Here is a 27086-nt window from a genome sequence, read left to right on the forward strand (position 1 = left end):
AGTGGGTTAAGCCTCTGCCTTTGGCTCAGGTCATGATCCCAGGGTCCTGGGATCAAGCCCCACATCGGGCGTTCTGCTCAGCAGGGAACCTGCTCCCTCCTCTCTCTGCCTGCCATTCTGCCTACTTGTGATCTCTCTGTCTGTTAAATAAATAAAATCTTAAAAAAAAAAAAAACTGGAAGAGCAACTTAGGTCAGTATCAACTAAATGAGTTCTTACGAAAGATTATTAATATATATGTTTAGAGTAGAGGAATGACATTACTTACCTTGATGTCAGAGTTTTTATCTTCTTTGTATTTATATGCTTTGTCCTAATGGTTCTGTGGTATTATGGCATGTGATTACGTGTTCATGTTTGGGGTTTTTCCCTTAACAGTGGAAGGACAGAGCACCCTTCATATGCATCTGTGTTCTCACAGGATCCAGAACTGTGGTTGGCATGGGTTAATACACCATGAATGTCTATGAAAGATTTATTGCCCACACTATGATAGACTCACTGCTGGTTCCTTTAATGATCTTCCCTACTACCTTTTAAAAGTATGAATTTCCTAAATTTATTTTATATACGGTGGTTAGATAAACATCTATTACCTAAAACCAACCTGATTTAAGTAAGTTTCTTTTACCAGTATCCAAGAGATGCAGCAAAAGTAACCATCAGAAGAAAAGTCATGGCCCACAAATGCTTATTTTGGTAAATAAGAGAAATATAAGTAGACGAATTAAGCATTCGACGCAAAAAGTTAGAAAAATAACAATAAAACAAACCTAAGAAAAACAATAGGAAGGAAATAATAAAATTAGAGTATGAATTCAAGAACTGAAAAATAAATTAATAAATGCAAAAATCATATTATTTTAAAACAAGATAGAAGAAACTTTGGCTAACTTGATTAATAAAAATAGGGGAATAAAATAAGTGAATATAAGGTATACTTAAAAGGAATTATGAAGTCTGTTTTACTAAACTTTTTACAAATAAATTTGGAAACCCAGGTGAAATCCATAATTGTCTAAGAAAATATAATTTAACCACCCTGACTTCCAAAAAGGAGGAAAATCCATCAGAACAACTATCATAGAAGAACACTAATGTTAAATTCTAAATAAAATATTAGCAAACAGGGTCTAGCAGCATTTTGAAAGAACAATGTATCATGACCTAATGTGGTTTGTTCCAGGGGTGGAAGGATGATACTGTATTGGGAAATCTATTAATATAATTTATCAATTTTTTAAATTTGCTGTGTTAATAAATCTTTATAGGAAATTCATTTGAACATCTTCATAAATACTACAAAGATATAGATGTAATTCAGTATCAATTTTTCATGGGAAAAAAAACTATAAAACAAGAAATACTGGGCACCTCCTTAACATGAAAAAATTATATGTATCTCACCCAGAATTGAGAGTCATGTTTGAAAAGGAAACACTTAGAAGCCATATTATGTCAGAAAGAATGAAGACAAGGGTGTTCATTGTTTTAACTGTTCTTTAACGTTGTTCTGAATGCACTGGCCAATGCAGTACAAGAGAAAGAAGCTGAAAGCGTAAAAAGCCAAAAGGAAGAGGTTGAACTAATGTTTATATTGATTTGCTGATGATACAACCATATACTTGGATGGTATCCTTGTTTCTATGACTCAACTGGAGAAATTATTACAAACAATAATGACTCAGTGAGGTGGCTGAGTACCAACTTATTGGTAAAAATGAGCATTATTCGTCTACATGATCAACAGCTAGTTAGGAGATATAACAGAAGAAAAATCTCACAGTAGCAAAAAAGGAAAATCCAGATGTAAATATAAATATGAACATAAATACATCAAATACATGAAAATAGGAACTGAACTTAAAGAATCTATAAGATATAAATATTTATTTCTATAAATGAGTGAAACTTCTTTAATTCCCTGAGATGCAGAGGAAAAAAAGAAAATATGTAAATAGATAGAAAGACAAACCGTTTTCTTGGATAGAAAATCTCAACATCAGAAATTCAACATGATTCCAGTAAAATTACCAACAGAATTAAAATAAAATACCAAGATAATTGTTCGTAACCAGAAAAGCTAATGCTGATGTTCACATGAAAAATATTATTTCAATAATTAAAAAAAAAGAAAATAGTGAAATAAAGTTGCTTACAAAGAAATATTACAGGGGTGCCTGGGTAGCTCAGTCGGTTAAGCATCTGCCTTCGGCTCAGGTCATGGTCCAGGGGTCCTGGGATCAAGCCCCACATCGGGCTCCCTGCTCAACATGGACCTGCTTCTCCTTCTCCCTGCTGCTCCCCCTCCTTGTGCTCACTCTCTCTCTGTCAAATAAATAAAATCTTTTTTTAAAGATATTTTTTGTTTATTTGACAGAAAGAGAGAGAGAGAGGTCACAAGTAGGCAGAGAGGCAGGCAGAGAGAGAGGAGGAAGCAGGCTCCCTGCTGAGCAGAGAGCCCAATGTGGGGCTCGATCCCAGGAACCTGGAATCATGACCTGAGCCGAAGGCACAGGCTTTAACCCACTGAGCCACCCAGGTGCCCCTAAATAAAATCTTTTTAAAAAGAAATATTACAGGGCACCTGGGTGGCTCAGTCAGTTATGCATCCATCCCTTAATTTTGGCTCAGATCATAACCTCAGGATCCTGAGATAGAGACCTTCTTTGGGCTCACGCTCAGCGGGGAGTCTGCTTGACATTATCTAACCCCTGCCATGTGCGCATGCGTGCACACTCTCTCAAATAGATAGATCTAAATAAACAAATATTAGGACATATTACAAGTATATTTATATATTTGAATTAGGGTATTAATAGTTCAGTGACAGAGTATGGAGTACAAGAATTATTTCAAATACATTTGGAACTTTAGTTTAAATTAAGTAACTCAGATCAGTATGATAAAACTAGATTGTTGAATAAATGGTGCTGTAGCAATTAGCTGTCTGGAAAATAAAGTTTATTGATAGTTCATATTTTACACTAAGATGAATTCTAAATGCATCAAAGACTAATATTTTTAAAAAATACTTAAAAATTACTAAAGGATTTGGGGGGGGGTATTTTTTATATCCATTAGTGAAAGTATGATACAAAATCCAAAGCCATAAAAGGAAGTGATTTCAGTTACTTAAAAGCCAAAATTTTTCTGAGAGCAAACCACTACCATAAACAAAGGCAAAACACAAGTAACAAGGGAAAATACTTTACAACTCATTTAAAACAAAGGGCCATTTCCCTAGTGTGTAAAGAGCGTTCTACAAGGCACTAAGGAAAAAGACCAGCAATGCAATAGGGGGGGAAAAAACTAAGGTTATTAACAGACAGTTTACAGAAGAGGAAATATAAATAGCTGTTTATAAATATATGAAATATATCCAGCTTCACTTAGGAAAAAAGTGAACATAAATTAAAACTATAATGAAATGCTATTTTGTAGTTTTTAAGTTTGATCACACAATCTATTAGCAAGACTGGATAAGAGGTACTCTAACACATTGCTAGTAGGTGCTCAAATTAGTACAGTGTTAATAGAGAAGCATTTGGCATTATCAAAATTACAGAAGCTTGTATATTTTGATACATCAGTTCTGCTTTAGGGAAAACATATGGATGTGCTTATCATGTGCAAACTTACAAGGTTACACATTGCAACCTTGTTTACCCAAGACTGAAAATAATCTAAATGGCTCTCAATAGGGAACTGGTAATATACATAATGTTACATGTTCCATAGTCATAACTAAACACGATGTAATCATAAAATAAGAATGAGGAAGACTTTATGTTTAAGCTTTGTATAAAAAAAGAAAGATTTATCTATAAATGTATATATCTTTGTTTACATAGGCATAGAATCCCTCTAGAAGGATACATAAGAAATATTAGTTGCCTCTAGGAAATGGAACTTTAGTGACCGAGAAGCAGTGGTATAGGGAGATTTTTAAGACTTTCACTGTATACCATTTATATGTTTTGAAATTTGAGCCAACAATTTTAATTATATTTTAAAGACTGTCTTCAGAGGGGCACCTGGATGGCTCAGTCAGTCAAGCATCTGACTCTTCATACAGACTCAGGTTTTGATCTCAGGGTCAGAAGTTTGAGTCCCCCTTAAAAGAAAAAAAATTATCTTCAGAAGAATCAGTTACACACAACATGGGTGAATCTCACAAATGTAATATTGAGCAAAAAAAAAAAAAAAATCCAGACACACACACACACACACACACACACACGAGACATATTTTCCCATATAGTTAAAGTTCAAAAGGAGACAAAACTAATCAATGGTAAAGGAAGTTAGAATAGCGGTTATCTTGGTGGGAATGGTGACCGAGATGAGGCATGCAGGAGACTTTTGGGTTACTAATAATATTCTTCATTTGGGTGGCTGTTACCATGGGTATTTTCACTTGGAAAAATTCATTGACCTACCCTTAAGGTGGGTACCCTTTTCTGCATGAAAATTATAGTCCAGTTTTTTTTAAATTATAGAAAAGGAAAAGTTCTTTAGGTTGTATGAGTTTCCCAGAATTGCTATAACATAGTACCACAAACCGAGTGGCGTTAAACAGCAGGAATTTCCTGTCTCACAGTTCTGGACCTCTAGAGTCCAAAACCAAGATGTCAGCAGGGCCATGCTCCTTCTGAAGCCTGTAGGGAAGAATCCTTCTTCCCTTCCTTGCCTCTTCTTGGCTTCTAGTGGCAGCAATTAGTACTTGGCATCCCATTGGCTTGTAGATGCATCATTCTCATCTCTGCCTCCCTCGTCACATTGTGTCTTCACATGGAATTCCTTTTTTTAGGGCAGCAGTCATATTGGATTAGGGCTCACGCTACCCCAGTACGACCTTATCTTAACTGATTATATTTGCCACAACCCTGTTCGCAGATAAAATCACATTTGGAGGTGCTGGAGGTTAGGAATTCAGTGTATCTTTTGGGGGTTGGGAGACACAATCAATCTATAACAAAGGTTGATGGGGAATTTTTAGAGTATTAGAGTTGCTGTAGAGACATGTTTAATCCTGTTTTAGTGACTGATTTGTGATGTGTGCCATTTTTTAGCTCTTGCAAAAAAAAAAAAAAAAAAAGAAAAAAAAAGTAATCCAGTGCTGTGTCTACCAATAGTGTCATCTCCTTGGCAATAATTCAACTTCTGGAAAATAAGGGCCTAATCCACCGACTACCCATAGATAGACTAAAAGAAAATAAACAAAGAGCTTTTTGGCTCCTTTGGTAATCTCCTTCATGAGTTTACAGTTCTATAAAACTAGGGGCTGTGTCTTTCTAGGATACAGCTTCACACACTATGACCATTCATCTTCATCATAGAGCAATAATGTTGTTCTGAAGATGGGCTTTTCTAAAAAGCCTCCTCCATACTTTTCAGATTTACTCCAGGGATCCTGCAAAGCCTTCATTTTTCACTGGGCATGGGTATAGGTTTTTTATTTTTCTATCAAAAAGTCAGCAAGTTTCCAAATGAGTAACAAACAGAGTGTGGTTGTGTATCCAAATTGCCCTTGAGGTTTAATTAGTCCCACAATTCTCACACCATTGAAATTGTTTTTTCTAATTTAATTAAATAATTATTTCATTGTCACTGGCTTCCAGTGTGCGTGGCTTGTTATACGTGTTCAATAAGTTTTTGTTGAGTGAAGGAAGAAAAATAGAACAATTAGCCATTTAACTGTCAAATGAAGTCTTTTCACAGTTTCAAAACTCAGCCATTCTAGGGCAGGCAAAATTAGTCTATGTTAAAAAAAATTAGTAGAGCAGTGATTGCCTTTGGCAGAAGATGGGTAATCTTTCTGGAGTGAGGGCTATATTGTATAACTTGATGAGTTCAAAATACAGAGGTATACAGAGGTATACACATTTATCAAAACTCAACTGATGTCTTAAGATTTGTACATTTGTACATTTGTATATTTCTTTGCATATAAATTTTACATCAAAAGAAAAAAAATAAATATTGAACTCTAGTAAATGATATGCCTGTTAGGGTTTAGGATAAAGTGTGCTGATGTCTGCAGTGTCTTTTAATGTACATTGAAAAAAGAAGATAAATTGACAGATGGCTAGAGATGGATATAGATAGATGTGTAATAAAATAAGCATAGTAAAATATTAATTCTAGAATCTAGATATGAGGTATTGGGTGTTCACCAGAAGATTCTTAAAACCTTTCTGTTGAGTTTGAAAGTTTTCATAAGATGTTAGAAAAATTCAAAGTATAAAACCGTACAGGACCTTGCATATGTGGGCAAGTGTACTTGGCATATTTCTTCCTGTCACAGAATTGAATGTCTACTCTTCAAACGGGGAACAGTAGGGGCGCCTGGGCGGCTCAGTCAGCTAAGCGTCTGCCTTCAGCTCAGGTCAAGATCCCAGAGTCCTGGGATTGAGCCCCGCATTCAGCGAGGCGTCTGCTTCTCTCTCCCCCTGCTTGAGCTTGCATGCTATCTCTCTCTCTCTTTCTCTTAAATAAGTAAATAAAATCTTTTAAAAAACAAAACAAAACAGGGAACAATATCACCTGCTAGGGGTCTCCTGGTGAAGCCAGCAACAGATTTGCAGGAATATACAAGGAGCCTGTTTTATTGTCCTACTGGAGTCAGGCTTTGAAAAGGAAATAGATGGAAAAAGGCGAAAGACATTTACATTTCAATGTGGCATCACACAATATGATCTTGTGCCAGCCGCCTACATGAGGGTAACGTGGCCCAGGAAGAAAGCTGATTAGGCTCCATCAAAAACAATGCCTTGTTTTATAGTTGTGCTCATGACGCAAAGGAAACCCGTTTTTATTTTTATTTGAAGAAAGATATGAAGAAATACAATTCTATGAATTCTCTTAGAATTACTCTTTTTTTTTACCCACCCCCACCCACCTTGTGGAAAGTAAATGTAAATAAATGCATTTAATTTTGGAACAAAAATTGTCTCTAAGTGCTCACCTCCTCATCTATTGCATTTTCCTTAATACAATATAGTAGAATCCTGGAAATCAGAAACACTTGAGTTCTCTTGTTTTTGTTACTCTGTACAGTTCTGTGATCTTGAGTAAATTACTTTTAAATTCTTTGAGCCTAAATTTCCACAATTGTCGGGCGCCTGGGTGGCTCAGTGGGTTAAGCCGCTGCCTTCAGCTCAGGTCATGATCTCAGGGTCCTGGGATCGAGTCCCGCATCGGGCTCTCTGCTCAGCAGGGAGCCTGCTTCCCTTCCTCTCTCTCTGCCTGCCTCTCCGTCTACTTGTGATTTCTCTCTGTCAAATAAATAAATAAAATCTTAAAAAAAAAAATTTGTTTAAATTTCCACAATTGTCAATTGAGCAGATTCAATCAGGTCTACAAATCCCTTCTAGTGCTCGAATGAAATTTCGCTTTTTTTTTTTACCCTGTCATTCTATATCGTATTTTGAGGGCCAGCTATAATGAAATCTTGAATCCAGACCTTGACATACTCTGGAGAAAGGGACCCCCAGTCCCAACAAAACACAGAAAAGACTCTGCTCGGAGCTCATTTCAATAATGGTTAAGATTTTAGTCCCAGTGAATTTTCCATCTGTTTCTACGTATTAGTTGGACATGGAGCTAGTTAAATACTGAAGGCATTCAGGAGAGAAAAGATACGATGTCTTACAGTGCATCTGTTCCAAAAATACAAAAAGAGCAGAGAAGAAAGTGATTTTTCTATTTGTGGAACTTCGTGTTTTATTTACTTGGGCTTATCCCCAGGTGAAAATTCCGTTTAAATACTGATTGTAGGAAGAAGCTATCAACTGCTAGCTAGGTATTTTTCCTAAGGAATTAAAAAAAGTAAGTATTCCTAGTGGAATGAGTCTATTTGCACTATTTTCATTCTCAGGGTGTAATAGAACTCAAAGGGAAGAGTAGTTTGGTGTCTCACAATACGTAAACAACCCAAAGAGGGTAATGGGATAAACTTCGTATCTCTTCACATGCTGTTGACTCAACTGTACTATCAAAGATGGAAACTCAACTTCCATTATTATGTGGGTCTGTTGGCAGGTCTAATTACCTGAGGGGTGATTATACAGATATAAACGTGTGTATTCCTAGTCAAGCCAGATATAAGTTGTATATCAATTGTAGTTGTGTGTGTTACACCTTTTCTATAGATTATGTTTCTGTGTTTGTGTATTTTGATGCATAGACCTCCATATTTTCTCCTTTTGATTAGCTATCAACCGAATGTGAGTTGGGGCCTACTTAAATAATGAAAGAGGCTAATTATCAAGGACTTGACTTTACTAATGGCACTTTGGTTGGAGACGTTTTAGGTGAGGAGAGCATGGGCAAGCCGTCTGATTTGGTCCATTATTATATTTTCAATTATCTTTGTTGCTCAAAGAGAGACATTAATATAGCTGAGGATGACATAGCAAATTACCACAGCTCTCTAACCTTTTAAATTGCTAACACTGTTGTAATCTGTAATTATAGAAATCAGTGTGAGAATTGTGGCACTGCATAATTATCTTTCCTGATACTTTATTGCTGAATGAATTATTAATCAGAATCAGTCTTGTATAGTATTTGCAGCAACTCAGAAGAATAATATATAATTAAATTTCATTATTCCTATTTTTGTGCTAATGTTTTATGATGTTGTAATTGATAATTAATTGGCCAAAAACTCACACAATACTTGGGAGTTTCAGGTGGCTGAAAAATGTTCAGTGTGCTGAGTTCATTAACTAAGTAATGATCATTCTGTAAAGACCATGGAGTCTAGTCCAATCTGTATGAGAAAGCTTTTGAAATCGTATATTAATCACTAAGTCTTTCATGTTTCCTTAAAAGAAAGCAATAACTGTGAGCACATATGAATAATTAAGAAATTTTAATGGATTTCAAATCTGGTCAATTTGAAGCAATCAGATGTTGGTTATGAATATCAAGCTAATACACTAGATACAGTTCATGTGTTTTTCTATATATCAGTTTCCATCCTAATTAAACAATCTGCAGTCCCCATATAACCACATTTTCAAAAAGGGAATAGCAGTGCTCTAGCCCAAAAAGCCATTTCCCGATATCTTTGATGAGTGTAACCCACTGTGTACAAAGTCTTTATAGACAAAGTCTGGTCTAATCTTCTTTTCCAATTGTCCAAAATACTGACTGGTTTTCCTCCTCACAGACACACAGAATTTAAAATCTGAAAGGATTATGAACTTTTCCTTGACTGGCAGTCTAACTAAGAATTCCTGGTGTGAGTCTCTTTTGGTATCCTTTGCAACCTAGGTAACCAGTCAAAGCTCAGAATCCAAGAATGTCTTTCCCTCAGCCTGAGTTCTATTGAAAAGAAACATTGTGGAGTATTTTATGTGAACTTCTGCTGTGGCACTTTTTTTTTTTTTTTTTTTTAAGGTGATGCTTTTTTTTTTTCTTTTTTTTTTCTTTTTTTGGTTTTCAGGTGTCTCCTTTAGAAACATACAGGTTGCAGTTTTGTTTTGTTTTATTTTGTTTTGTTTTGTTTTGTTTTTAAACGAGTGAACATCTTTCTTCTTTCCAAAGAATTTTGAAGGTCTGTGGTATGGAATTCTATAATGCATATGCTGGTTTTTAATCAGTCCTTTTTAAGCTGATCAGAAAACCATCCACAGGGGATTGTTCCTGGGGATTGCTGTGCAAATTCACCTCCACTTTCTTGGGAAGATCATGAGTAGTTTATTTTTACATTGGTCTTGCTGGCTCCAATGTCTCATAATTCCAAATTATAAATTATTAAAGAGGAGTTTGTGATCAGACCACGCAAGTAGAACTAAGGCCCATTCCTTTGGCTTCTGACGGAGAGTTGCTTGTCAGATTTTGGAGTAAACATCGGAAGCCTTCCTCTTCCCATCTTCTCTCCATCCCAAGCCCCCCAGAGCTGTGTATGGTCCCAGAGCAACAGAAGCCCGGGCAAAGTCACACTCTGAAAAATATCGATCATCTTGAGGATGCCATCAAGGGTCCTATGTGGCCATCATCTCCTGAGGGCTTGGTTGCATAGGTGTTGCTGAAAGAGAGGGCATGACTGGTGTGGCCGTTGGGATGGGAGACCATGAACTTGGAGGGAATCAGAGCGATCCTTCAGAAGTGGGAGTAAGGAGGTTTTTTACAGGGTAGAACAGCTGAATTATTCTCTGTAAGGACCTACCCTGTACAGAACAACAGAGAAAGAAGAGGTCTCCCTGTTCGTGAATGATGGCACCCAGAAAGCTTTGGAAACAAAGTACACTTAAGACCCTTCCACCGAGAAACTCTCTACATGTTAGCTTTTCTTTCCTTCGCTGCGTCAGTCCAGTCTTTTCCTATAGCTTTTGCACCTTGCCATTATCTGGCTTGCGTATCTCGGAGGCTAGATCATTCGTTTCCTCTAACAGTCACATTACTCAGAATGGACTGAGTTTTCTGTGGATAAATGGATATGTAAGGTGACCTGGAAGCCAGAAAAACCAGGCAGCTTCAGAAAAGTAGGTTCAAAGGAGACCTCGGCAGAAATAAAAGTAGCAGGAAGCAGGAGAGGAAGATGAGTATGGGCAGAAGGCTGGGGTTAGGGTTTACATGGGTTGGTCAAGGAGGCCTTCCTGAGAAGGCCACATCTGAGCAAAGGCCCGAAGGAGGTCAGGAAGTGAGCCATCACACTGAGATCTAGGAGGCCTGTTTGATCATCCCCATGTATAAGGAGACGGAGAAGGAAGAAAGACTTAAGTAGACTTAAGATGTAAGTAGTCCTCTCTGTAGCTCTAGGAAGTGGCAGGGCAGACGTTCCAGGTTTGTAGGGCTGCCTTCCATCAGCTGCCATGAGGGTTAAGCTGCAGATTTCCAGCCCCGCTCCTGTTTCCCTAAATCCATGCAGTTAGAGAGCTGCTGTCATTCAGAGAGATAGGAAGGCAGGTGAGAGAGTCAGCCTGGTGCAGGCAGGGCTGCGAGCAGGAGATGCTGAGGCAAAAGGACGAGCCTTGATCAGTCTGGGAAAGAAAGGTGAATGCAAGCAGGTGGCATGGTCAAGAAGGAGCTGGTTTTATGTAACATTTACTACTTGTTGGACGAGTGAATGAATGAACTAGGGAACAAACATGTGGAGTGTTTTACTCCTCACAACCTCGTGAGAGGTGCTCTTTATCATACGCTTTTCATCCAAATCAGGAAACCGAGGCACAGAAACTTTAAGTGTCTTGCCCAAGGTGAATGGCAGAATCAGGATTCAAAGCCAGGCAGCCTGGCCCAGAGCCTGCGTTCTCAACCATCCCACTATCCTGCTCCCACACACTATCACCTATATAGTATTTAGTGAGGAATTGTTCTAAACACTTGGCGTGTTTGCGCTTTGAATGATTTCCTTCTCGTGACAACGGGATTGACGATGGGAAATCCTTCCTGAGAGCTGACATGATTTGTCTGAGGGGGTGTAGCCGTCAGTGGCTCTGGGGGCTGGTTCGTCAGCGCTACACCACACAGCGCCTCATGTTGAAGGGGGGCTCTGATTTGAATGAAACGTGTCCAAAAAGTCGCAGAGAGAGAAAACCAAAAAAAGCCTGTAATAGAAAAGTGGGATTATTCAAAGCACGCACTTTTAGCAAATAGAAGGGGATAGAATCTTTGGAAATGCTAGGAGATGAGAATCAGTGCAAGTCCCCCATCTGCCAGATGCTTTCTCTTGGCATGAAAGAGAAATATATCAGGGTTAAGTGCCCATAAGAGCAGACAGTCTTGATATAATGCTGTGTAGAATTAGTCAAATGGTGGGGAGGATAATTTCTGATGCAAGCGAAGTGCTTTGTCCTTCTCAGAGAGCCCTCAGATCTATTGCCTTCTCTGACCTTCATGGTCACCGTGGGATGTTACAGAGGGAAGGCTGCAGTGATGCCGTGGCCCAAGTTGCCAGAAAGTGCCAGATCCCACACACTGTCCTATTATTTTCTCACAGGCCATGGATGGAAAGCAAGCAAATTGGCCTTTCCCCAAGCCTGAGCAGGCGAATCTGGCAAACGCAGACGTACATCCTTCCTCGTGCAGTCCAGGTTTGCCTCGCTGTAAGAAACTCAGCCTGTGCAGAATTACAGATTTATATAATGTATGAAGAAATGAATTTTCCTTTCATCATAGCCTTTATTTGTGGAGGATTTACTGTAAAACAAAGACCGTCCTAAATACCTTCTCTCTTCATCTGTTATGCTTCCCAGCCATTTTGCACTTGGAAAAACCAAGGATTACAGAATCTAATTAACGTACCCAAAGCCCTACAGCTAGGAAGTGGGACTCAAAAAGGGACTTGAAGCAGGTAGAGGTAGAGGAGCAGGAACTCAAAAGAGGCTCCTCTACCTCGAGATGAGAGAAGAAATGGGAAACTAGTACATGGTAGAGTCAAGAAAGTGCTGAGAAGTCTCCTCCTGCCTGGTGCTTCTGGAGGGTTCTCTGTGCCTCTCCAGTAGCATGTGGCTAAAGGGCTGGCCCTCGTCAGACCCCTTTCTTACCATTTGGAGAAAGGGTATTTTCTCCCCCGCCGCACTGCAGCTTTGACTGTTTATAATGAGTGACTTAGAAAATAATCTCTTCTTTCATACGCTTTGTTTTATCTGAAGCATATCCTGTGGGGTACAAATGCTGTCTGTGAATTGTGCTGGTATAATCATAAAATAGGACTCATATTTTAAATAGCATACTCGATGTCCGGAAGCATTTGTGACCTGCCTTTTGGTAACCATAATCATCACTCTGAGAAGCTGCCAAGGAACAGACAGGTACTTGGAAGGCTCTGAGCACATCCTTTCTCCCTCCTCCCCCGCTGCCCCTCTCTCTCTCCTCTGACCTGCCTTCTCCCCAGACTCCCAGGAGAGCATTTCACCTGTGTGTTCCTCTTCCACCTCCGTTCGATCTCCTGTATTGTGACAGATGGTCCAAGAGCTATTATTACCGGTTGCAGAATTCAACGCACTGCCAACCAATGGTCTTAGCCTCATGGTTTTAATTACTTCTAAATAGGAAAAATAGGACTGAGGGTGCCAAGGCTTTGGCAGAAACTCCCAAACCTTTCCCAAAGCACTTCCCAAGATGACCTTTGAGCCAGAGGACTCCTCTGCCTTGACAAGATGCCTTGCCATGGGTGCGGAGCTGTGATTGTTTTACTCACCAGCTGAACTGCTTGCAATCTCAACTTCGTCCTTTCCAGCTTGCGTCACAGCAGAGAGGATGATGTTGTGGAACAGAATCATGAGGTCCAAAAGACCCTACTACATGAAAGAAACAAGTTTCCTTTTATTAAGTACCTTTTCTGTGAAAGCGGTATATCTGCCAAGCCTTGGAAACTCACTTCTGTCTCCTTCCCCACCTGTAAGCAGTGTGCCCACCCAGGAAGCGAGGCAAGCATTGAGAGAGACCGCAAGGATGAACAGCCCCAGAACCAGAGCCATAGATACTCGTCAGGGACCATGAGATCTGGACTTGACCCCGACCCCCTGAAAAGGAGTTCGAGTTGCAAGTCCAGCCTCTAGCAGCAGAACTCCCCATCAGATAAATTTGCCTTTGGCAGGTTGCACTTACTAGCAACTACCAGTGATAAACTAGCTCAGAAAATGTGCTGGGAGCTCTGGCAGCCCTGACGGGGTTTCTTGACTTGGATGGACGCGCAAGCCCGAGTGTTGGCACTGACCTGGCAGTGAACTTCTGGCAGTAATGACATGGTATCTTTTGAAGCTAATTCTCCAGACCACATTTTAAAATTTATAACACATAGATCTTCTCTTCCTCCTTCTTTCCCGGCTTCCCTCTGCCGCTCCCTCTCCCTCCCCTCCCTGTCACCAGATTCGAAGTCCACTAATTACCGAGTTCCGTTTTCGACAGTCTTGGGTTTGACAGTAATGCTGCCGTTGGAGTCAGACCCACTTGCAGTCTCCCCTTTTTTCTGCATTTGACTATCTGTTGTCTTTTCTTAGTCTTTGATTCTCTGTTGTGAGTTTTGACTTGGTTCTTATCTAAGACAGAATAATTTCTGTCAGGCTCTGGGAACTCCCCTCCCACTCGATGGAGAAGTTTTGGGGAGGGGGTGCACACCCCGTGTTGAACTGTGCATCGGGTACGGATCTGCAGCGACTTCTATTAAAACGTAACATGATCCGTTGAGTCATCCTCCCTCTGGTTTGACTCAGAAGCTTTTTGGCGTACTTTGCATGTCATTTCTCTGTAATGATTTCCCCATGGAGAAGGGTGTCTGCTAGAATCCAGGCAGACTGAAGATTGCTCTGAGTCAAATGGATCTTTTATTCTTTTAGTATTAACCCTTATCTCTCGGTTCCCCATCCTGGCTTTTTCCCTGAAGGAACCTAATGAAGTAAATAGGTCCCACCACCCTCGTTTAGCCTCCTAATCACTGTTCATAATTTCTTCTAACATTAGCAGCACGAAGCTCTAGGGGAATATTCTCCGGCTAGAAGGCGAGGGAAGGGGATACCGGGAGAAACTATTTCCCACAGATGCCCTGATAAAGAAAAATGTAGAAAAGAAATGACTTCTCTCTGTCCTCTAACTCCTAATAGGCAAGAAGCAAATGCTAATAGGAAGCAGAGATTGATGTATGAGAAATGAATATAAATGGAGAACCCAGAGACAAAGAAGTAGTGTGGGAGACAAACTGGAAGTGACAAGATAGAAAAGAAAACGAGTCAAGGGTAGAAAAGGACCTACCCCAGCAGAATAAATGGGGACTTGGGCTTCACCCTTCGCTGGTGGGTTATCACAGAAGAACCAAAAACAAACGTCAACATACAGCAAAGAGGAGCTGGGTGGGTGCTCACAGAGCCGCACATCCTAATCTGCCAATCCCTAATTCCACGTTTTCTGCCTGCTCCTTCTCCTCCCTTAACCATACACATGCCCCTCCCTCATTGCCAGCCTCCACTGACAATAACTGCATCCTGGACAGCCTGGCGGGGAGTCCTCTTCACCCATCAATTTCAAAGAATTTAATCTCTTTCATCTACTTTTTGACAGGGTAGGCTCTATGTCCTTGTTAAACCCAAGCCGTAGCGTCCCCCCCAGGCCCCAGGCAGGGTTGTCTCATGTGCTGTTGCCAGGTGGAGACTCAGACAGGGAGAGTCCACGAACCCCTCCTTCATTCCACAGCCGCATTGGTGAGACAGCCTCTGAGAATGTCCTGGCCGGAGCACTGTTTTCAGGGAGAGGAGTAAGAAGAGAGCAAAGTGAACTACTTCTCAGTACCATTGAGCACTGTGTTCCATTGCTTCATCCTTTCTTTGGGTTGACTTATTCATAAGATGGAAAAATTCGCACCATTATTGGGCAAGTCTTCCTCTCTTCTTCTTCCTTTTTTTTTTTAAATTTTTTTTCAGTGTTCCAAAATTCATTGTTTATGCACCACACCCAGTGCTCCATGCCATACACCCCCTTCTTAATACCCACCACCAGGCTTACCCAACCCCCCGTACCTCCCCCCCTCCCCCGCCATGATGGCATGTCTCCCTTCCAGACAGCTGTGTTTTTTTGACCACCTCTAACTTCTCGGAAACAGCCTTCTCAAGAACTGTAGGTAGAGAAGCTCGTGTTTCAGGTTTTTCCTAAAGCCTTTGTCCTTTCATGGAATCATAGAAATTAGAACTCGCAACACCTTGCAAGTCACCTCATCTGTTTCCTCATTTTAGAGATACAGACCTAGAAGTGCCTTGAAATGATTTGGATTTCACAATAGAAGATGAAACCCAAGGTCTCTGAAAAGGGTCCTGCTCTGGGGCAGAAGCCAGGCTTAGATTTCTCACCACCACCTGAAGGGCCTCCTCCCCATATTTGGCCCATTTTTGCAGATTTTGTATGTTTCCATTTGAAACCTAAAGTTCCACCCTAGGACTTTCATGATTAAGTTGTACAGCCTGAGGCAGGTAACCTGAGCTGTTAACCCTTTCCTACAATCTTTAATTTGGAGCAAGCTGGATGGTTTTTTTACTTATATAATAGCAAAGTGCAGATATCGAGGTATGATTTAACACAAGGTGAAGGCACAGCTACTTATCACCAATGTTAACAAATAGAACATTCTGACAGCACCCCTGAGCCCGCCCCCCGCACAGTACCACTGGCTGATATAACAACTGTCTCCCCACCGATGGAAACTCTGTTCTGAGTCTTTTCTTTATAGTTTTATCACCTATGTATGTATCCTTAGATATTTAACTTTTGCCCATTTTTGAACTTGATATAAAGGAATCCAATTGTATGTTATTATTTTGTGTCTTGCTTCTCTAACTCAGTATTCACCATTAGGTTAGTAAGAATCATTCATGTTGTTGCATGTGGCTCTTATGGGCTTTGTGTCTTCCCAATGTCTGAATCTGGGAATGTGCTTCAGTGTAATTATTCATCCAGTTACTGACAGACATTGTATTGTTTCTATTGGGAGGGATGCTGAACAACACTGCTGTGAGCACTCTTTTTTTTTTTTTAAGATTTTATTTATTTATTTAATAGAGAGATAGAGAGCATATGTAGGCAGAGCAGCAGGCAGAGAGAGAGGAAGAAGCAGACTCCCCACCGAGTAGGGAGCCTGATGTGGGGCTCAATCCCGGGACCCTGGGATCATGACCTGAGCCAAAAGCAGCCGCTTAACTGACTGAGCCACCCATGCGCTCCTGCTGTGAGCACTCTAATACAGAGTTCCTGTTAACAGACATACAGTAGTGCCTTGGGCATAACCCAGGAATGGAAATATTCGGTCATAATCGGTCCATATGTATGAGTCCCCGTTGCTTCACATTTCCACAAACACTTGAAATTACCAAACTTTTTAGTTCTTTCCAGTTTGGTGGATGTGTTATATGTCTTTAATTCTTTATTATCTTTAAATTAACACCTATGGCCTGCTACCACTATTCTTCTTTTGTTTAATTCCAGTTAGTTGACATACAGTGCAATATTGGTTTCAGGAGTATGGTGCCTTGATTCATCATTTGCATATAACACCCAGGGCTCATCCTAACAAGTGCCGCCGTCCTTAATGCCCATCACCTGTCTAGCCCATCCCCTCCTCCTCCCTCCATCCACTCTCAGTTTGTTCTCTGTAGCTCAGAGTCTCTCGTGATTTGTCCCCCCTCCCTTCTGTATATTCCTCTATTTTGTTTCTTAATTTCCATATATGAGTGAAATCCTATGGTATTTGTCTTTCTCTGGCTGACTTATTTTGCTTAGCGTAATACACTCTGACTCCATCCACATCATTGCAAATAGCAAAATTTCGTTCTTTTTGATGGCTGCGTAGGATGCCTCTGTGTGTGTGTGTGTGTGTGTGTGTGTGTACACTGTATCTTCTTTATCCATTCATCAGTTGATGGGCATCTGGGCTTTTTCCCACAGTTTGGCTATTGTTGATAATGCTGCTCTAAACATGAGGGTACAGGTACTCCTTTCAATGTATTTTTTTTTAAGATTCCTTTTTTTTTTTTTTTAAGATTTATTTATTTATTTATTTGACAGAGAGAAATCACAAGTAAGCAGAGAGGCAGGCAGAGAGAGAGAGAGGAGGAAGCAGGCTCCCTGCTGAGCAGAGAACCCGATGCGGGACTCGATCCCAGGACCCTGAGATCATGACCCGAGCCGAAGGCAGCGGCTTAACCACTGAGCCACCCAGGTGCCCCATAAGATTCCATTTATTTGACAGAGAGAGTCACAATGAGAGAGGAAACACAAGCATGACGGGGGGAGAGGGAGAAGCAGGCTTCCCACCGAGCAGGGAGCCCGATGTGGGTCTTGACCCCAGGACCCCAGGATCATGACCTGAGCCAAAGGCAGACACTTAACAACTGAGCCATTCAGGCATCTCTATATTTTTTTTTAGAGAGAGAGTGAGAGCAGGAGGGGCTCAGTCTCAGGACCATAAAATCATGACCTGAGCTGAAACCAAGAGTAAGGCACGTAACAGACTGAGTCACCCAGGTGCCCCCTTGAATGTGTATTTTTATATCCTTTGAGTAAATAGCTAGTAGTGCAATTGCTGGATCATAGGGTAGTTCTATTTTTAGCTTTTTGAGAAAACTCCATACCATATTTTTGGGGTGTTGAGTTTAATAAGCTCTTATAGATTTTGGATACTAACCCTTTATCACGTATGTCATTTACAAATATCTTCTCCCATTCCCTAGACAGCCTTTTAGTGTTATTGATTGTTTCTTTCACTATGTAGAAGATTTTTATCTTGATGAAGTCCCAATAATTCGTTTTTGCTTTTGTTCCCCTTGCTCCTAGTGACATATCTAATAAGAGATTGCTACAGCTGAGGTAAAAAATGTTGCTGCCTGAGTTCTCCTCTAGAATTTTTATGGTTTCCCATCTCACATTTAGGTCTTTCATCCATTTTGAATTAATTTTTGTGTATGGTGTGAAGAGAATGAAATGGTCCAATTTCATTTTTCTGCATGTGGCTGTCCAATTTTCCCAACACCATTTGTTGAAGAGGCTGTCTTTTTTCCATTGGACATTCCTTCCTGCTTTGTCGAAGATTAGTTGACCATAGAGTTGAGGGTCTATTTCTGGGCTCTCTATTCTGTTCCATTGATCCGTGTGTCTGTTTTTGTGCCAGTACCATACTGTCTTGACAACTACAGTTTTGTAATATAGCTTGAAGTCTGGAATCATGATGCTTTGCTTTTCTTTTTCAGGATTGCTTTGGCTATTCAGGGTCTTTTGTGGTTCCATACAGATTTTAGAACTGTTTGTTCTAGCTCTGTGAAAAATGCTGGTGGTGTTCTGATGGGGACTGTCTGCTACCTACATTCCAATACTTCTAGCTCAGCCTCCGCGTCACAGCCTGCCTCTCCATAGAGTTCACATTTAATCATAGAAGTGTGACTCCTTGTCGCTGTCTTATTACGAGATATTTAAAGAAAGCTTGGGTTATTTTTTATTTTGGTCTTTTTTTTTTTTTTTAATGAGTGAAACAACATCAGCAACAAAAATTACCCAAAATTTGGGGCTTATGATCATTGTCCCTAAATTCTTTATGTTTTTTCTTTCAACTATACAGTAAAAACCATTGTCACAATCTGTGTCAATAAATTGAACTTCCTCCCAAAAGGTCAAAGAAGATGGAAGTTTATGTGGAAGTATGAGAACCATTCAGAGCTATTAAGGATTTGATGATACAATTGCAAGTGCTTCCTTCTAACAGCAGCCTTAAATTTCAGTTCCCCTGGCACTGACGAGCACACACGCAGATGGAGTGTTTGAGTAAATAAAGAACACGGAACGTTTTAGCTGCTCAATGTCAGGCCCTTACTCTAGCTATCTAAGGCATTAGAGACATTAAATGACAAGCACTGCAGTTTTCCATTATAAAATACCAAAATTGGATTGCTTTCCACTTTAAGTAAGAAGTTTGAGTCTTGATGCGATTGAAAAGTGTTTCCAATCCAAAAGCAATAACTTAGTAATTTTAATGCCACTATGCACTCTAAAATTTCTATAGACTTGATAAATTTCTTTTATAAAAACTAACACTTATAGTTTCATTGTAAATAACTTTTTTTAAAAAAACATGCTTGATAAGAACAGGAATTTACTCAGCAATTACTAAATAATTTAGTGTGTGATTCACAGAAGTATTTACTTAATGCCCTGTTTCTATGGGAAATGTGGTTGGAATTTCAAATGAAATGGTTTATAATTTGGTCTTTTTCATTACCTGCAAGGCATATTCATTTCTTTTCATGTTAACCATTCTAGACATGACAGGTTGTCTGAAAAACGTAACATTCTACTTTTTTGTGAATTTCAGCTTCTCACATTTCCCACTGTAGACTTTTTTTTCTTTTTGGGTTTTTGATTTATACTTTTAACCTTCAGAACTAAGTGTCAGATGTTTTAATTTCTGAGTATAAACCAATAATGAATGAAGACTGAATGAGGAAATGAATAAGCAAGTCTGTATTCATTAATATTATGTCTCTGATAAGAGTTGTGGTCTGTGTAGGTTTTTTTTTAAAGAATGAGCATATTATGAGAAAATAATAGTAATTAACTTTTACTGCTGAACCATATGATAAGATGATTGGGGTATATGTGTATGTACATGTGCAGCTGGGTTTTTTGGCCTACAAAAAGAAGAATGAGATCCAGCCAAAACCCAAATCAGAACCTTTGGAAGGCTTCCTTACAATCTGATTTCAGCTAATGTCTACACACTTTAACACATTGTCTAATGCTTAGTGTAAAGACTGGCTGTCAGACTCCTACATGCTATTCTGGGCTCTGTTACTCACTACAAAGTATTTCATTCTTAGATCCCATGGGTCCTGCTGCAGATTTCAGGATTTGCTGCTTTGGGTGGGGGGTGTTTTTTAATTAATATTAGCAAAGCAAGTGGAAAAAAAAAAACTTAATGGGACATAATGCAGTGAGAGGAGAAATGGAATTCAGGTTGGTATTGGTGAGTCAAAAACAGACAAGTTGGAGGGAGTTCCTAGAAGAGCACCCATGGTAATTGGAGGATGAGAAGGGCTGACTGATTTCTAAAAGAAGAAGAAACAGTATGTTCCATTATGCTTGAAGAGGGGCCAACAGTGAGGGGTGTGATAAGATCCAATAGGAATGTAAAGGCCAAGAGGAAGAGAGTGGTGCTGGCATGGCATAAGGAAGGATTATCCAGGAATAATGTAATAAAAGCAAGAAAATCCTCAGACAGGTTAAAGTCTAGCAACAGCTTCATGGAAATTATAGATTTTAGATTATACCATTTGATGAACAGATATGATCTGTTTTAAGTGTCTTCTAAAACTCTCTGGAAGGTTTAACCCAAAAAACAGATGTCCGTGTTCATGTGACTATCATAGCCTCTTCATCGACTCAGGGAACATCCATCATCATAGCCCCTTTATTTTCCCAAACCTGCCCTATTGCAGGGTATTGAATCCTTCTATGAGGCCCCCTCCTCCCAGATATCTTAGACCAGAAAGAAACCATCTTCCTTGTGAACTGGAATCTGAGAGCCCACATACTACATTGCCTTGGCTTCACCACTATTAATGACTGCTCCCCGCCTGGTGGTGTAGACTCTCATCCAGGGCTGCTGTGTAGTAGTCAGGCCCCTGTTTGGACCTCAGTGGAACTCCATACTGGGGTTTCCAGGTGCAATAATTCTTTTAGCTTATATTCCCTTACTCAGCCATGGTTCCCAGAACAAACCTATGGGCTAGGATGTCTAGGATCGAAAGAGCTAATGGCATTAGCACCACATGTTGTACCAAAATGTCTTCCTAGATCTGGATTCTCCATTTCCAAAAGGTAATTTCACCTCAAGGGACTTACTTGTTCTCCTCCATTTACTCAGGGATATCATGGTCTATCCAGACGGATCTTCCTAACCTGGAACCTGTGAGAGCAAGGGTTGAGGTGTTAGTTCCTTCTCTCCCAGAAGGTTTTGGTTTTTTCCTTTATATTGTCCATCCCATAACCTGTAACCACCTCTGCGGAGGCAGTTTCTTTTAAGCCATGCAACATCAACAATAGTAGAGGTTATATGAATGGTCTTTAGAAGGCCAAAGAAAGCTAGCTTCTTTCAACTACGATGATGGTGACCCACTGCCTGTGACCAACTAGATTCTTTTATAGAGTCTAAAACTCAGAGAATTATAGATATGTAAGAACTTTGCTGATCTTCTAGTTCAGACTTTTTGTTTTATAAATATCGAAGCAGTTCCAGAGAAAGTTAAGCAGCTTATCCATAATCCGCAAAGCTGGTCGGTGCCAGAGCTGGATCAAAAGACCTAGATCCCAGGTATACTCCTCCTTCCTCTGCACCTCACTTTCATTTCTCTTTTGACTTTATTTCATTTCATGTTTCACAAAAGAACTTAAGGCTTTGTACCCTTTGTAGCAAGCTTCTCTCTTCTTGGTGGAGGTACATTAATATTAGTTACCCATAAATGGATTGGAAAAATGAGATCTCTCTTACAAATCTCCTGCTTTTATGAGTTACACATACCACTTACCTTGTAGAACATTACTTTCTGAACCTAATTATGAGTACTGCCTGCTACATGTAAGCTATTGGGACTTTAAATAAATAAATAAATAAATTTCCAAAGACTGTGAAGACTAAACGTGATAGGAGAGGAGTATTAATTTGAGAACTAAGAATGAAAAAAAATAAATCAGATGTGAGACCACCTATAGGAGATAAGAAAATCCTGAAAATATTTCATGTAAAAGATGCCAGAATAGGAAATATTTGTCTTTGGCCTCTGTATGCCGTCGTGGCAGTCAGGACCAGTCAGGTGCTCCTGGGGTCTGGTCTCACCAACCTGTTCTAGCAGCTCATGTACATGAAGGTATCCATCCAAGTGGGATATGAGCCTCTTCCCCCAACAATAGGATGAAATATTTTGGGGTGGCAAGTATGCGGCCTCCAGATCTGTTTTGTTATGCTCAGCACGTTGTGAACATCAATGGGAAGCATGGGTTATTCACAGGCTTAACTCCAAAACTGAGTTCAGAAGTCCTTGGAACTGTGGTCCATGGTAAAGTTTTACAGGACTTAGGCCCTGGAAATGTACAGAAAGAAGTCACACCTTCCTTCAACCAAGTCATCAAGGTTGTCTTGAGAGATGGTGGCCCGCTCTGCTGCTACTCTTATCACACATTCCTTCCATGTGATCACTCTGAGATCTGTGGTACATATCACTGGCAGAAAATCCAAGTACTGTGGGTTTTGTAACTCATGTGCCCTCCACATGAAGAGGGTACCCTAGAATTTTTTGCAACTCTTATATCTCATCTCCTAGGTGACATCATTTATTTGTGACTCTGTCCCTCACTGGCCTGGTTCATCAATACCTATACACTGGACAGTGGGGTTTCCATCATGAATAAAATGAGGAGTTATTCCCAAGCTGTTACAAGACTTTTTTTTGCCAGTATCGACCTATCCCTTTGTGTTTGTCTCTAATCATATGACTGTCAACAACTGAGCTTGCTGATGGATCCCTTCAATACTCCCCAATATATATACTTCTTGGGTAGAATTCTGGTGCATGCTGTAAAAAGAAGGAAATACGAGCCAAGGAAATAATTTGTTTTCCAGAAGGTCCCCTTAGGAAAGACTTATTATTGTGACCTGAGAATGTTAATATGAAGATATGGGACAGGGACAGTGACATTTCTATAGTCCCAGAAGCACAGAATTAAGGGAAATAATGTTGATTTCTGTACGATGTGGTGTGCTTTCTTAATAATCATTTAATCTTGAGAAAATGGAAAAAAAATTGTTCTTCTTACTAGGTAAAAAAAGATTTTAGCAGCAATTTGCTAGTCATAAAGACAGAAGCCATGCAAACTCAGTCTTGCTCCATGGATTATGGTCATTGTAACTGAATTGTGTCACTTAAAATGCTATCCTTTTGCATAAAAAATGATTCCAGGTAATAAAACTTACAGATACTTTATGTTTTATTGGAATTCAAAGAAATAAAAGTTCTTGTTTGCAAAAACATTTTTGTAAGCTAGGTATTATAAATCGTCATTTATAGTAGAGCAAAATTTACACTATATGTTTAGCAAAGTGATAAATAATTGTTTGTAATTTTTTCAGTGTAACTGTAACATAAAGACTAAATCCAGGATTTTTACTTCCAGCCAAGATGGAGTGACAGGTACTAGAGTTACTAAATTTACTACACCTGAAGCAACTATAAAAATAAATAAAATATATCAAACAATGCTCTTCAAGACATTGGACACCAAGCAACAAAGGACATTGATCCCTAAAAGAAGGAAAAACAAGCTGAGCCCAGCTTACTGTTTTGAGAGTGTTTCCAGACAATGGTAGGGGAAAGATAAACCAAAGAAGATCTTGGCTGACTCCTGAGTTGAGGAGACAGAGCTAATAGTCAGGAGAGACTGTTGTGGCTACACTTCAGAAAACAGAGTAGCAAAGAAGAGAGCGCATCATAGAGAGAAAATTCCAGAGATCTGCAGAGGGTTTCCCTTAAATATTCTGCAGAGTACTCATTAGCACATGTGTGTGAGAAAAATACCAAAAATGAGGAAAGAAAGACCCAAAACAATTAGAAGGAACAGTACTCAGAGCTCACAGAGGATCAGGAATAACACCTGTTCCTAGCATCCAGACTAGAAATCCCATAATTCAAGGGACATTGGGTAAAATACTCAGAAGAGTCTTGAATCAGTAGTGGGGAAGAAGGAATTCTAGATTAAATGCTGCTCTTCCCACCTAACAGATCTCAAAATCTAAACCTAGAGGAGTAAACTGTTGCTGTATAACTCAGCTGAGTCCTTGGACAAAATTTAAGAATGTTAATAACACACAAGTATCAAGCATCTAACAAGGTAAAATCACAATGTCTGGCTCCAATCAAAACTTTCCAGACATGCACAGAAGCAGGGAAATATGACTCATAATGAAGAGAACTAGCAATCAAAACTAAACCAGAATTGACACAGATGTTAGAATTAACAGACAGAAATAGTTATTATAACTGTATTCCAAATGTTCAAGAAGTTAGAGGAGTGATTAAATATCTTAAGCAAGTTGTGGGAGATATAAAAAAGACCCAAATGGAACTTTTAGAGATGACAACCACAATTTCTGAGATGAAAATTACTGTGAAAGGAATTAATGGCAGATTAGATATTGCAGAAGAAAGGATTAGTGAACTTGAAGGCCTAGCAGTAGAAACTGTCCAAAATGAAACGCACAGAGAAGACTACCAAAAAGAAAAATGTACAGAGCATTGTGAGCTATGGACGGTTTCAGATAGTCTTCATTTAGGTAGTTAAATAATGTCTGACATGCTTTCAGATTTGGTGAAAACTATACCCACCCTTTCAAAAAAGCTCAAAAACCATGAAAAAATTACACCAAAGCACTTCATAATCAAATTGCTCAAAACAGGGATAAAGAATCTTAAAAGTAGCTAGAAGGGGGGGAAAATTACATATAGAGGAACAAAGATAAGGATGAAGGCAGATTTTTCATTGGAAACCATGCAAATGAAGAGACAGTGCAATGACATTTTCAAAGTACTGAAAAGAAAACAATTGTCGATCTAGAATCTATTCTCCCACAAAAATAACTTTCAAAAATGAAAGCAGTAGACTTCTTTTTTTTTTTTTAGTCTTTTTTTTTTTAAGATTTTATTTATTTGACAGAGCTCACAAGTAGGCAAAGAAGCGGGCAAACAGAGAGGAGGAAGCAGGCTCCCTTCTGAGCAGAGAGCCTGATGCAGGGCTTGATCCAGGACCCTGGGATCATGACCTGAGCTGAAGGCAGAGGCTTTAACCCACTGAGCCACCCAGGCACCCTGGCAGTAGACTTCTTAAGAGAAACAAATACTGAAAGAATTTATCGCCAACAATGATGGACCAATGCTTATGTCCACCTCCAAAAGCCCTAAACCCATGCAATATTTGGAGATGGGGCCTTTGGAAAGCAATTAGGTTTAGATGAAGTCATGAGGAGGGAGCCCCTAGGATGGAATTAGTATCCTTATAGAAAGACAAAGAGAGGGCGCCTGGGTGGCTCAGTGGGTTAGGCCGCTGCCTTCGGCTCAGGTCATGATCTCAGGGTCCTGGGATCGAGTCCCGCATCGGGCTCTCTGCTCAGCGGGGAGCCTGCTTCCTTCTCTCTCTCTCTCTGCCTGCCTCTCAGTGTACTTGTAATTTCTCTCTGTCCAATAAATAAATAAAATCTTTAAAAAAAAAAAAAAAAAGAAAGAAAGACAAAGAGAGACTAGAGTTCTCCCTCTTCCCTGTGCAAAGACAGTGAGAAGGCAGCTATCCACAAGCCAAGAAGAGTCCTCCCCAAAGAACCAAATTAGTTGGGACCTTGATCTTGGAATTCCCAGACTGAGAAACTATGGGAAAGAAGTTCTGTTGTTTATGCTATCCAGTTTCTTCTATTTTGCTATAACATCTGAGGCTGACTAAGACACCAATATAGCCACACTACAAGTCATATTAAAAGAAATACGCAGGCAGAAGAAAAATGTGTGGGTATGAGTGTCTACGTTTTCTCTTGCTATTTAAATCTCTATAAAAGATCATTGTTTAAATAAAAATAATAACAAGGTAGGTTGGGATTTATAACATTTGTGGAAGTAAAACGCATGACCAGAAGAGAGAAATGGAGGCATAATATTGTAAGATTCTTATATTCTACATGAAGTGGTATAATATCACTTAAAGATAGATTGCAATTATTTAAAGAAGCATACTGCAAACCCTAGGTGACCAATAAAATAACAAAACAACATGACAATAAAGGGGATAAGCTTGAATTATAAATATAAAATACTGTTAATATAAAAACAGAGAGTAAGGGAAAAGGGAACAAAGAAAGATGGGACAAAGAGAAAACAAGTTTCAAAATGGCATATTTGGACCCCACCAAGTCAACAGTAACATTAAATGCAAGTGATATAAGCACTAGAATTAAAAGTCAGAAATTATCAGATTGGATTTTTTTTAAACACTGATTTATTTTAGAGAGACAGGAGTGGAGCGGGGGAGTCTTAACCAGTGGAGCCCGATGTGAGGCTTAGCCTTTTGACCCTGGGATCATGATGTGAGCTGAAACCAAGAATCTGGTGCTTAACTGACTGTGCCACTGAGGCAACCCTTGGATTTTTTTTTTTTTTAATAAAGCAACACTCAACTATAGGCTGCCTACAAGACACTTTATATATAAAGACACAAATAGATTAAAAGGATAAGTAGGGCAAAAGATGTTGACACTAATGCTAAACACTAATTACAAAAAGCTGACATGACTATTGATATCAAACAAATTAGATTTCAAAGCAAATAATATTTGCAGGAATTAAAAGGTCATTTTGTGATAAAGGAATAAATGCATTAAGAGAAAATAAAAATTCTAACCATGTATGCATCTAATAATAGGATTTCAAACTGCATGAAGCAAAAATGATAGATAAATCTACAATTATAGTTAGAGGTTTCAGTGACTCTCCCTAATACCTTGACAGAACCCATGGATAGAATATTAGTAAAGATACAGAGAATTTGAACACTGATTATACAATTTA

At 39.4% G+C, this 27086-nt stretch overlaps 1 protein-coding gene and 1 pseudogene across 7 annotated transcripts in view; both read left to right on the forward strand.

Annotated features, from left to right (window-relative positions):
- Positions 1–27086, forward strand: part of BACH2 (BTB domain and CNC homolog 2) — a 353955-nt gene that overhangs the window by 242324 nt on the left and 84545 nt on the right. The window lies entirely within an intron of this gene.
- LOC116588224 lies at positions 19634–23943 on the forward strand (annotated as a pseudogene).

The sequence above is a fragment of the Mustela erminea genome, chromosome 4 (genome assembly GCF_009829155.1).
Source record: "Mustela erminea isolate mMusErm1 chromosome 4, mMusErm1.Pri, whole genome shotgun sequence".
In the NCBI taxonomy this organism is placed as follows: domain Eukaryota; kingdom Metazoa; phylum Chordata; class Mammalia; order Carnivora; family Mustelidae; genus Mustela; species Mustela erminea.